The sequence below is a fragment of the Pristiophorus japonicus genome, chromosome 1 (genome assembly GCF_044704955.1).
Source record: "Pristiophorus japonicus isolate sPriJap1 chromosome 1, sPriJap1.hap1, whole genome shotgun sequence".
Taxonomy (NCBI): domain Eukaryota; kingdom Metazoa; phylum Chordata; class Chondrichthyes; family Pristiophoridae; genus Pristiophorus; species Pristiophorus japonicus.
This window is the reverse complement of record NC_091977.1, coordinates 84,218,106-84,230,536: the sequence shown is the minus strand read 5'-3', so window position 1 is coordinate 84,230,536 and position 12,431 is coordinate 84,218,106. Positions and strand designations below refer to the sequence as shown.

The 12,431-nt window shown below is 44.5% G+C and overlaps 1 long non-coding RNA gene across 2 annotated transcripts; it reads left to right on the top strand.

The window, feature by feature from the left end:
- Positions 1–4,005: 4,005 nt before the first annotated feature.
- Positions 4,006–8,030, top strand: LOC139226866 (uncharacterized). Of its 2 annotated transcripts, none has more exons than XR_011587341.1 (3): positions 4,006–4,105; positions 6,185–6,319; positions 7,324–8,030. It is a non-coding gene; the product is annotated as an uncharacterized lncRNA (long non-coding RNA). The 2 variants fall into 2 exon arrangements; XR_011587340.1 differs by lacking the exon at positions 4,006–4,105 and adding an exon at positions 4,562–4,635.
- Positions 8,031–12,431: the final 4,401 nt, after the last annotated feature.

Genomic DNA, 12,431 nt, shown 5'->3' with positions numbered 1-12,431 from the left:
GAGATGGGTGCAGCCGTTCTTTGCTGCTGTTATTGTTATTATTATTATTGTTGTTGTTACTGTTGTAACTGTTCTCAAATTAAAAGTTTTTTGTAAGTGATGTAAATTTACAAGTTTAAAAGTCGGTAAGTGATCGAATGTTTGTAAGTGATCTTAAAGTTTGTAAGTAATCTTAACTTTAAAGTTTGATACAAGAATATTTTTATTAAAGTTCAGTTAAGTACAAACAAGTGTTAAACTTTTGAATAAAATATATATTAAATTATAACTGAATCATTGATATTATTTGTTCCATTATTAACACAACCTTTTGAACTAAAGAAGAATAATTTCCATTATTTGTTCCATTAACACAACACAACATTACGGAACAAGTCCAAACAGTAAATATGGTCTATTTGGAATAGTTGCCACTGAGTCTTCAGGCAGCAAAGCATTCACGGATGAGCTGCTGGTGCAAGACTCGGGGAATAGTTAAAGAGGCACGACTGCCTGCCCTCCTCTGCCATCGTGCTCAGGATTGAGGTAGTTGCATGGTTTCCTCGTTCTCCTCCACCTCCCCATCATCTGCATCTTCCGCCTCATCATCAGCCACTCTCACTTCAGGTGGGTCTTCTGCTACTAGCTGCTGCTGCCTCATGATGGCTAAGTTGTGCAGCATGCAGCAGACATCAGTGAACTGACCGATAATCTCAGGGGAGTATTGTAAGTAGCCTCCGGAATGGTCCAGGCATCGGAAATGCTGCTTCAAGATGCCAATGGTTCTCTCTATTATGCTGTGCGTCGCAATCTGTGACATGTTGTATTCTCTCTCAGCTTCCATCCGGGTTACGCATAGGGGTGTCATGAGCCAGGTGGCGAGACCATACCCTTTGTCTCCCAGTAGCCAGCTCTGCCCTTCTGGCTGCTGCTGAAGCATGGCAGATATAGCGCTCTCGCGTAGGATGAATGCATCATGGGTGTTCCCAGGGTATCTTGCATCAACTGCCATGATACGATGCATGTCATCACAGACAAGCTACACATTCACAGAGTGGAAGCCTTTTCTGTTCCTGTACATCTCAGAATCCTCCAAAGGTGCTTGCAAGGCGATGTGGGTACAATCAATGCAGCCCTGAACCTTTGGTAAGCCAGCAATCCTGGAGAAGCCCACAGCCCTGTCACGCATTGCCTGGGTGGTCATGGGGAGCTTTATGTAGTCATTCCTGCGGGCATATAGTGCAGCAGTCACCTGCCGAATGCAGATATGTGTTGCATGTTGGGAAATGGTGCACAAATCCCCATTTGTGGCCTGGAATGATCCAGATGCATAAAATGAAAGTGTAGCTGTAATGTTTACTTCAACTGACAAAGCAGTCCTCCTGATGCTTCTAGGGTGCAGGTCTGCTTTTATTAACTCACAGATCTCGGTTACAACTTATTTGCGGAAACACATCCTTCTCTCACAGTTTGCATCATTCAGGTGCAGGTATGAATGGCTGTCTCGATATACCCGATGTGGGTAAGCCCTCTTGCCCATCATCCTACGTGCTCTGAGGTTCCTCATGTGATGATGTCGAATCAATCTTCTCCTCCGCAGCACAATCATGCAGAAGCATTGCACGAGATATGGCATTGTCAATATGCCCCCATAATTTAATTGTAACTTTACAAGAAGCTCAAAACAGCACACCTTCTTTCCTCTCTCTCTCCCCAAGGTTGACGCCCTAGTATGGACCACACCCTGGTCTGTACATGCACAATAGGCTTGCTTAGAATGGAAAGCTAGGCATTCAATAAAGAAACAAAGTCTAATGCAATTCGTTAATTTTTGATTTTTTTCAAAGTACCATCCCACCACCGAACGTCTCCTCACCGAGCTCGAAGGTCGGCCAGCACAATCACTCCCTCGCCCCGACACAGGGGCTCCCCATCCACCCCACCCAACCCTCCCACCGGGCTTCTTTTGAAGCTGCTGTTTAGCCTAAGGGTTCCTATCCCTTCAGTTCAGCTTCCACCCTACCCCACCACCCCTGTGTCTGGGCGATGGAGCAATTCTGCCGGTCGACACTCCAACCCTTGAGCCCAGTGAAGAGACATTCGGTGGTGACGTGGTACCTTAAAAAAAATCAAAAATTAAAGAATTGCATTAGATTTCCATTTTCTCCCTTTTTACTTTGAAAAAAATGAAGCTTCATGCCGCATATTCTCTGCCTTCTTGACTCCCTCCAAAATTTCGCCTAAAAACAACGGCGTCTTTCTGCGCCGATTTTTTAATGTGCGCTGGATTTTCTTAAGTGCCCAGAAGGTTTTTTGGGAATGGTCACATACGCTGTCCTAGGAAAAATGTAAGTTGCCAAACTTGCTTAAATGTGAAAAACTGGCGCAGACATCAGGTTACTCCCCCATGATGCAAAAAAATACTAACCGAAAAAAATCGTAACTAACTGAGTTAAGCTGGTGCAGAAACTTTGGGGAGACTTGGATTTTTACATTTATGCCAAAAAAAACGTCGCACGGCAAAAAAACGGCGCAGATAACTGGGGAAAATTGAGCCCATAGTTTGTGATTCATTTAGATTACATTTAAAGGAAGTGGCTGCAGAGATAGTGGATGCATGGGTTGTAATCTACCAAAATTCCCTGGATTCTGGGGCAGTCCCAGCGGATTGGAAAGCCGCAAATGTAACGCCCCTATTTAAAAAAGGAAGCAGTCAAAAAGCAGGGAACTATAGGCCAGTTAGCCTGTCGTTGGGAAAATGCTGGAGTCCATTATTAAGGAAGCAGTAGCAGGACATTTGGAAAAGCATGATTCAATCAAGCAGAGTCAGCATGGTTTTATGAAAGGGAAATCATGTTTGACAAATTTGCTGGGGTTCTTTGAGGATGTAATGAGCAGGATGGATAAAGGGGAACCAGTGGATGTGATGTATTTGGATTTCCATAAGGCATTCGATAAGGTGCCACATAAAAGGTTACTGCACAAGATAAAAGTTCACGGGATTGGGGGTAATATATTAGCATGGATAGAGGATTGGCTAACTAACAGAAAACAGAGAGTTGGAATAAATGATTCATTTTCCAGTTGGCAAACTGTGACTAGTGGGGTGCTGCAGGGATCGGGGCTGGGTCCTCAACTCTTTACAATCTATATTAATGACTTGGATGAAGGGATCGAATGTAATGTAGCCAAGTTTGCTGATGATACAAAGAAGGGTGGGAAAGCAAATTGTGAGGCGGACACAACAAATCTACAAAGGGATATAGACAGGCTAAGTGAGTGGACAAAAATTTGGCGGATGGAATATAATGTGGGAAAATGTGAGGTTATCCACTTTGGCAGAAATAATAGAAAAGCAATTTATAATTTAAATGGAGAAAAATTGCAAAGTGCTGCAGTACAGAGGGACCTGGGGGCCCTTGTGCATGAAACGCAAAAAGTTAGTATGCAGGTGGAGCAAGTAATCAGGAAGGCAACTGGGATGTTGGCCTTTATTGCAAGGGGGATAGAGTATAAAAGCAGAGAAGTCCTGCTACAACTATACAGGATATTGGTGAGGCCACACCTGGAGTTCTGCGTACAGTTTTGGTCTCCGTATTTAAGGAAGGATATACTTGCATTGGAGGCAGTTCAGGGAAGGTTCACTAGGTTTATTTCGGAGATGAGGGGGTTGACTTTTGAAGATAGGTTGAGTAGTTTGGGCCTATATTCATTGGAGTTCAGAAGAATGAGAGGTGATCTTATCGAAATATACAAGATAATGAGGCGGCTCGACAAGGTGGATGCAGAGTGGATATTTCCACTCTAGGGTCATAGGGCTCAATTTTCCCCAGTGATTTGCGCCATTTCTTTTGAGCAGGCTGCTTTTTTTGGCCTAAGTTAAAAATCCACAGTTTCCCCAATCAATATGCACCAGCGTAACTCAGTTAGTTACAATTTTTTTAGGAAAGTTTTTTTTCAGCCGAAGGGGCGTAACCTGCCACCTGCGGCAATTCTGGTCATTTAGGCAAGTTTGGCCAGCTGAGAGTTAGTTACTCCAGTTCTGCTTAGGTCAGCGTATGTGGCCTCTGCAGAAAAACCTTCCGTAGAGTTAAAGAAATCGACGCAGATAAGGAAATCGGCGCAGGTAAGTGCAGCAGATACCCAGACAGCAGCAGCAGGAAAGGTAAGAGAGAGGGGGAGAGAGAGAGGTGGAGGATTGAAGGGGGTGTGGGGGGGGGGGGCGGGGGGGGGGGAAAGGGGTGAGGGGTTGGGGGGGAAGCCTTTCGGGTGTAGTTAGGTGCGGGGACTGCGAGGGACGAGGCCATTCAGCCTGGGCTAGGAGCGGGGAGCCGGACCGGCAAAGCACTCGGCCAGGGCTAAGACGGGGAGCGGGATTGGTAAGGCACTCGGGGCTGCGGGGGAGAATCGGACTGGTAAGGCACTCGGGGCGGTGGGGGGGGACCTGGAGGACCAGGACCGGCAAGCCCTTTGGCCAGGGCTAGGAGCAGGGAGTGGGACCGGCAAGGCACTTGGGGCCCTGGGAGAGGGTGGGGGGTGGAGGAGCTGGAGCTGGACCGGCACAGGCAAGGAGCTCGGAGCGGGTAGGCAAGCAGACCGGCAAGTCCTTCTGCCAGAGCTAGGAGCGGGGAGCGGGCCCGGCTTTAATAATTGCAGGTAAGTTGCTGCAATATATTTTAATGTGTTTTTTTCAGTTGATGCAATGAGTTTTAATGTGTTTTTAAATGGATGCAATATATTTTAATGTGTTGCGAGCTGGCTGTATGTTTCACTTTGCAGCCTCAGCTCGCATTGTGTCCCTGGTCCCTGGTTACCGTGGCAACCCGATCTTTTTGGTGCAGATCAAGGCCCCACTCCCAAAACTAAAAGGCAGGTTAGGCCATGCCAAAATTAAGATATTGAACGGGGAAATTTAGAACTTTTTTTTTCGTGTACTTGGTCCCCTAAAAAATGGGTGTAACTCTTCAAGTACGCCAAAAAAAGCTTTGGGGAAAATTGAGCCCATTGTCTCAGAATAAGGGGCCGCCCATTTAAAACTGAGATGAGGAGAAATTTCTTCTCTCAGAGGCTTGTAAATCTATGGAATTCTCTGCCCCAGAGAGCTGGGTCATTGAATATATTTAAGGCAGAGATAGACAGCTTTTTGAGCGATAAGGGAGTAAAGGGTTATGGGGAATGGGCAGGGAAGTGAAACTGAGTCCATGATCAGATCAGTCATGATCTTATTGAATGGCGGAGCAGGCTTGAGGGGCCAAATGGCCTACTTCTGCTCCTATTTCTTATGTTCTTATGTTCTTATGTATGTCTGAGTTTGCGCTAGTTACTAGCCTTAATAATTCCAGCAACTGTAGTGCACTGAGAATAAAGTTCACTACAGATAGCCCAGTTTAATGAGCCGGTTCATGCCTAGCATTATTTTGCCCTGAAAATATGGAGCTTATATCAGATGACTTTGTCTGCCAATACATACATGACAAAGATAGTTAGTTGTTAGCTTGCAGGAAATAGGGGAACTAAGTGGTAATTAAAGAAAATTGTAATTATAACATGGATCCAATGTGAATCGTACAATACTGTGGAATTTAAAATGAAGTGAAGAGAAGGTGAATCCGTAAGAAGGCACTTCTGCTTGTAACTTTATAGGAATAGTTGATATATACTTATGATATGCAATTTTTAAACAATTGTTAACTAGATCATTTATAGTGAACAAGGTGGTAAATTACAGTACTATAAATTTATCTAATTTACCACAGAATGTTTACTTTAGCAACACCTACAAATTACTATGCAAGTATGATATTGTTGATGATTTTGCATAGTAATTTGTAGGTGTTGCTAAAGTAAACATTCTGTGGTAAATTAGATAAATTTATAGTACTGTAATTTACCACCTTGTTCACTATAAATGATCTAGTTAACAATTGTTTAAAAGTCTGACTTAGACTCTGTTGGAATTAAAGGAGAAAAAATAACATACATAATAAAACAGGCAAGGAAGCCACATTTTCCAGAAACTAAATGGAACGTTTTAGTCAAAGACTATTTAAAACTCCGGTAGACCATTATTGGTCTCCTACAAAAGCATTCACCCCTGTAGAATATTACAAAGCTTGAGTAACAGTGACAAGAGAAAGTCAACAAAATATCCTATGTCTCATTTGGCGTGAAAGAATGTAAGAAATGGTTTATTAACTTCAAAAAGGTGGATCAGTTGACGCTGGCACACAATCAACAGTGGAAAGAACAGCTGGAAAGGGTGGAGCAGTGGGTCCCAAAAGCCCCAAACAACTTGCTAAAAGGGAGGAAGAGATCCAAGCAACTGAATCCTTTGTTTCTGGTAAGTTTATTTACAATAAACATATGAAGTATTTTGCTGTATAGATATTAAACATATGTGAGTTAACCAGATATGGTGATACTATGGACACAATACTTTTTACAGCATTTCTGTTAATACTTGTAAGGGCTGATTTTGCTCTCTCCCCTTCTCTTGGGTGCTATCCAGGCAGCGCTCACCATAAGTGTACTCCACTTGTTATGATGTGGGCCTGTCTGGATTTCTAGGTACAGGTGAATAGCTCTCTCGGTGTATGGCCTTGCACCAAGAAATAGAGACAAACATCCAACTGCTGTTGCAGGTCTCTTGGTAAATACAGCTGCTGGTTGCAGGGGTCTTCTGACTGAGGTCCAAATACAGCCAGACCTGATGATGATGTCCAGTTCCTAGTGGTATTTATCTTTTTCCAGGCTCCATTTTCTTATCCTGATGAAGGGTCATCGACCCGAAACATTAACTCTGCTTCCTCTCCAGAGATGCTGCCTGACCTGCTGAGATTTCCAGCATTTTCTGTTGCTATTCCAGATTCCAGCATCCATAGTATTTTGCTTTTCCATTTTCTTATTACCTGTCCCTGGTCTCCTCCCTTCTGAGATGTGCTGGCACAACTAAGGCCCACTTCTTTGGGGGCACCCCTCTAGCAGTGGAGGAGGAGCATGAAGTGGGAGGACTGGTTACGCCCGTTCCTTCTCATCAGCATGCCTGCACCTTCTAGCATCATCACTGAGCTCCCTCCCTTCAGGGCACCTTAGCAAATCCTTGGGCAACCTAGAGGGGGACATTTTCTGTCACAAGTCTCCACACTTTCTTCCTCTGCCTTGCACCTGGAAGCTGAAAGCTCTCTGAGCACATAAGGGGGGGAAATTGGTCTTGGAAGGATTATTTCTTTCTTATATTTGCAGCCCATAAATTTGCAAAGAACAGAGAGTCCAATGTCTAATGTAATAGCCTTTATTAAAAAAAAATGTCGAAATTCTAAATTTATTTTATTCATTTCTTTGCAGATTTATCTAAAGAAGCCTTCATAGTTTCTGATTAGCACTCTGTGAAGAAGTAAAGCAATGAGTTCAAATATACAACAGAACCGATATCCCAGCAATTATAAATCGAGCCAACATGCTGTGAGGAAGACACCACCAAAGCAGGATGTTTTGCTGCTTGGCACACAATCTACCTGTCCATGAGAGAAAGTGACAGGTCCTCATAGGAAAGTCAATCCGCCCATTTCACCCCCAGAACAGACGTTATGAGTGACAGTCACTATACATTCTGTGTTATAATAACTGTGTCATGTAAATGCAGAGCGACCAACAGGCACGGACCATTGGGAATAACATTCATGATCAGTGAAAATAACACAGTTGGAAACCCAATTAAATCTACAGCTGTGTTTATGTTAAAAAGTGTTTCAAAATAGATCACATTTTTAAAAAAATCAAAGGAATAGCTGCGATTTTTAATGAAGGACACTTGCCAGGATTGAAATTTTGTCAGCTTACTGTGCATTAAACACAGTAAGAACACAATTAAGAAAGAATGAATAAACCTGCATCTATGTACTAAAATAAAAACAGAAAGTTCTGGAAATACTCACCTGGTCAGGCAGCATCTGTGGAGAGAGAAACAGAGTTAACGTTTCAGCTCGTCAGAACTGGAAAAAGTGAGAGATGTAACAGATTTTTAAGCAAGTGTAGGGGCAGGGAAAGCAGTGAGGTGAGGAAAGAACAAAAGTAAAGGTCTGTGGAAGGCAGGAGAGATATTGGGGGAGAAATTTGGTTGCTTAGCGCCTCCCGTTAGTGTCAGGGGTGGTGCGAACAGGGTGCTAAGGGGTTAGTGACCGGGCGGCAAATTCAGCGATGACTGCAAATTTCAGTGCTGGTTTAGCGCTGGCGCTAACACTTACCACCCGGGCCTCGAGTGCAGATTATGATGTCATAAAGTGCGCAGCACCCCGTACTGTCCCGGATGTGAAATTGTCTCCCGCCCCTTGCTGTATCACTGGGCGTCAACAACGGCAGGATGAGGAGGCGTTGTTAAGTCGGCTGGCTGCTTGGGAAGTGCTAATTAAAGAAGACAGAGGATTGGCTAATGAATAGAAAACAGAGAGTCGGGATAAATGGGTCATTTTCTGGTTGGCAAACGGTAACTAGTGGAGTGCCACAGGGATGGGTGCTGGGGCCTCAACTATATACAATCTATATTAATAACTTGGATGAAGAGGCCGAGTGTAATTTGGCCAAATTTACTGATGATACAAAGATGGGTGGGAAAGCAAATTGTGAGGAGAACACAAAGAATCTGCAAAGGGATATAGACAGGCTAAGTGAGTGGGCAAACATTTAGCACATGGAGTATAATGTGGGAAGGTGTGAGGTTATCCACTTTGGCAGTAAAAATAAAAAAGAAAACAATTAATTAAATGGAGAGAGATTACAAAATGCTGCATTCCAGAGGGACCTGAGGGGGCCTCGTGCATGAAACACAAAACGTTAGTATGCAGGTACAGCAAGTGATCAGGAAGGCAAATAGAATGTTGGCCTCTATTGCAAGGGGGATAGAGTATAAAAGTAGGGAAGTCCTGCTACAATCGTACAGCATATTGGTGAGACCATCCCTAGAGTACTGCGTATAGTTTTGGTCTCCTTATTTAAGGAGGGATATACTTGATTGGAGGCAGTTCAGAGAAGATTCACTCAGTTGATTCCTGAGATGAAGGGGTTGATTTATGAAGAAAGGTTGAGCAGGTTGGGCCTATACTCATTGGAGTTTAGAAGAATGAGAGGTAACCTTGTTGAAACATATAAGGTACTGAGGGGGCTCGACACAGTAGATGCAGAGAGGATGTTTCCACTCGTGAGGGAATCTAGAACTAGGGGACATAGTTCAAGAATAAGGGGTCGCCCATTTAGAACTGAGATGAGGAGGACTTATATGGAATCATAGAAATTTACAGCACGGAAGGAGGCCATTTCGGCCCTTTGTGTCCGTGCCAGCCAACAAGAGGTTACCCAGCCTAATCCCACTTTCCAGCTTTAGGTCCGTAACCCTGCAGGTTACGGCACTTCAAGTGCACATCCAAGTACTTTTTAAATGTGGTGAAGGTTTCTGCCTCTACCACCCTTTCAGGCAGTGCGTTCCAGATCCCCACTACCCTCTGCATGAAGAAATTTCCCCTCAAATCCCCTCTAAACCTTCTATCTATTACTTTAAATTTATGCCCCCTGGTTGTTGACCCCTCTGCTAAGGGAACTAGGCCATTTCTAGCCACTATATCTAGGCCCCTCATAATTTTATACACCTCAATGAAGTCTCCCCTCAGCTTCCTCTGTGCCAAGGAAAACAAACCCAGCCTATCCAATCTGTCCTCATAGCTAAGATTCTCCACTCCTGGCAACATCCTCATAAATCTCCTCTGTTGTGTATCTGTAAAGCATGTACTCCCATGTTCCACCACCAGGGAGCGCATCTCCTGAAGTCCCAAGGGATCCCAGCATCCCTTTGGAGCACTGTATATAAGCCGGTCCCTAAGGCATGTTCTTCACTCTGGAGTGTCTTAATAAAGACTGAGGTCACTGTTACTTAACCTCCCTGTGTGCAGTCTCATCTGTGTTAGGAACACAATATCCTCTGTACCCCTCTCTAGTGCAATCACATCCTTCCTGTAATGTGGTGACCAGAACTGCACGCAGTACTCTAGCTGCGGCCTAACTAGTGTTTTATACAGTTCAAGCATAGCCCACCTGCTCTTATAGTCTATGCCTCGGCTAAGTTTTCTTAATTTGTAAAAAGACCGTTACTAACATCTTAAAGGGGGATATAGTCATATATGTATGCTTGGGTTTACTAGCCACTAGGTGACGCCACTGTCGGAGGTCATTGGGCTGTGCGCACGTGTATGCGGCCCAGGTAGAAAAGGCCAGCCATCTTGTAATGTAATCACTTTGGGCCCTCATAAAGTAGAGCCGGGTTTGTACCTGTTCAGAGTTTACAGTATTCAGTCTATTGAGTTATTGCATACACAACATTCCGTATGCCTTCTTAACTACCTTATCCACCTGACTTGCTACCTTCAGGGTTCTGTGGACATGCACTTCAAGGTCCCTTTGTTCCTCTACACTTCTCAATGTCCTGCCATTTAATGTGTATTCCCTTTCCTTGTTAGCCCTCCACAAATGCATTACTTCACACTTCGCTGGATTTATTTCATTTCCCACTGTTCTGACCAGTTGATTGATATCTTCCTGCAGTCGCAGCTTTCTCCTTCATTATTAATCACGCAGCCTATTTTTGTGTTCTCTGCAAACTTCATAATCATACCCCCTATATTCAGGTCTAAATCATTCATATTGTCATGTATGTATGCTTGGGTTTACTAGCCACCAGGTGGTGCCACTGTCGGAGGTCATTGGGCTGTGTGCACGTGTATGCGGCCTAGGTATAAAAGGCCAGCCATCTTGTAATGTAATCACTTTAGGACCTAATAAAGTAGTTTACAGTATTCAGTCTATTGAGTCATTTCATACACAACATTTGGCCATGAGGTAACAAGAACCTTCGCATGCAAAAATGAGCACAATTGGAATTCTGGAGCGATTCGTGGAGGGAGAAGATTGGGCAGACTTTGTAGCCCACTTGAACCAGTACTTCGTGGCCAACAAAATGGAGAAAGAGGCAGACTCAGTTCGGCACTGGGCGGTCCTCCTCACGGTTTGTGGTCCGAAAGTCTGTGGACTCATAAAGAATCTCCTCTCGCCCTTAAGTCCATTGGACAAGGACTATGAAACATTGTGTGCACTGGTACATGACCATCTCAAACCAGATGAAGGCATCGTCATCTCAAGATATCGATTCTATACGCACGTTCGTTCTGAGGGCCAGGATGTATCGGAATTCATTGCCGACCTAAGACGTCTAGCTGGGCCATGTAAGTTCGAAATTGCGTTGGCAGACACGCTGCGGGACTTCTTTATAATCGGCATCAACCACGAGGTGATCCTGCGTAAGCTACTGGCGGCGGAGATGCTGGATTTGAGCAAGGTCATCACGATTGCCCAATTGTGCATGACGACGGACAAAAGCTTAAAGCGGATATCATTGAAAAATCGGAACTTGGCAAGTACTGTAAACAAAATAGTATCATCGTTTGGCAGAGCTGCATATGGCAGGGCCTACCCGACTGCGTACGCGAAACCTGTGGCTGCTCAAAGTCCGCCAATGGGAATGAATCCGATATCACCGTGTTGACATTGTGGGGGAAATCATCGGCTGTTCGAGAGTGGGACATTTCCAGCGCATTTGTCCGCAACTGAGCAAGTGTGCTGCGACACACCACGGATAAGCAATCCAAGATACCAGAGGAGGAAGTGTTTGGACTGTATTCATTCCTAACAAAGAGCCAACTGATAATGTAAAACTTAATGGTGTGCCGGTATCGATGGAATTGGACACGGGTGCGAGTCAATCAATAATGAGCCAGAGGACATTCGACAGACTGTGGGATACTAAGGCTGTGAGGCCTAACCTGAGCCCAGTCAATACCAAGTTGCGTTTGTACACTAAAGAACTCATAACGGTGATTGGCAGTGCAGTAATCAAGGTGTCGTATGATGGTGTGGTTCACGATTTACCATTATGGATTGTTCCAGGCAATGGTCTAATGCTGTTTGGCAGGAACTGGTTAGAAAAAATCAAATGGAACTGGAACGAGATCAAAGCATTGTCGTCGGAGGAGGATACTCCACGTGCTCAAGTGCTGAGCAAGTTCCCTTCGCTGTTTGAACCAGGCATCGGCAATTTTATGGGAGCTGAGGTACAGATCCACGTGGATTCGGATGCAAGGCCTGTCCATTATAAAGCTTGGGCAGTTCCGTACATGATGAGGGAGAAGGTTGAAATCGAACTGGACAGATTCCAGCATGAGGGGATCAAATCACTGGTCGAATTTAACGAATGGGCCAGCCGCATTGTTCCCATGTTGAAAAGTGATGGCACTGTCAGGATTTTTGGGGAATACAAGGTTACGATCAACCGAGTTTCATACCCATTACCGAAGGCTGATGACCTGTTTGCAATGCTAGCCGGGGGGAAGTCGTTCAAAAAACTGGATCTGACG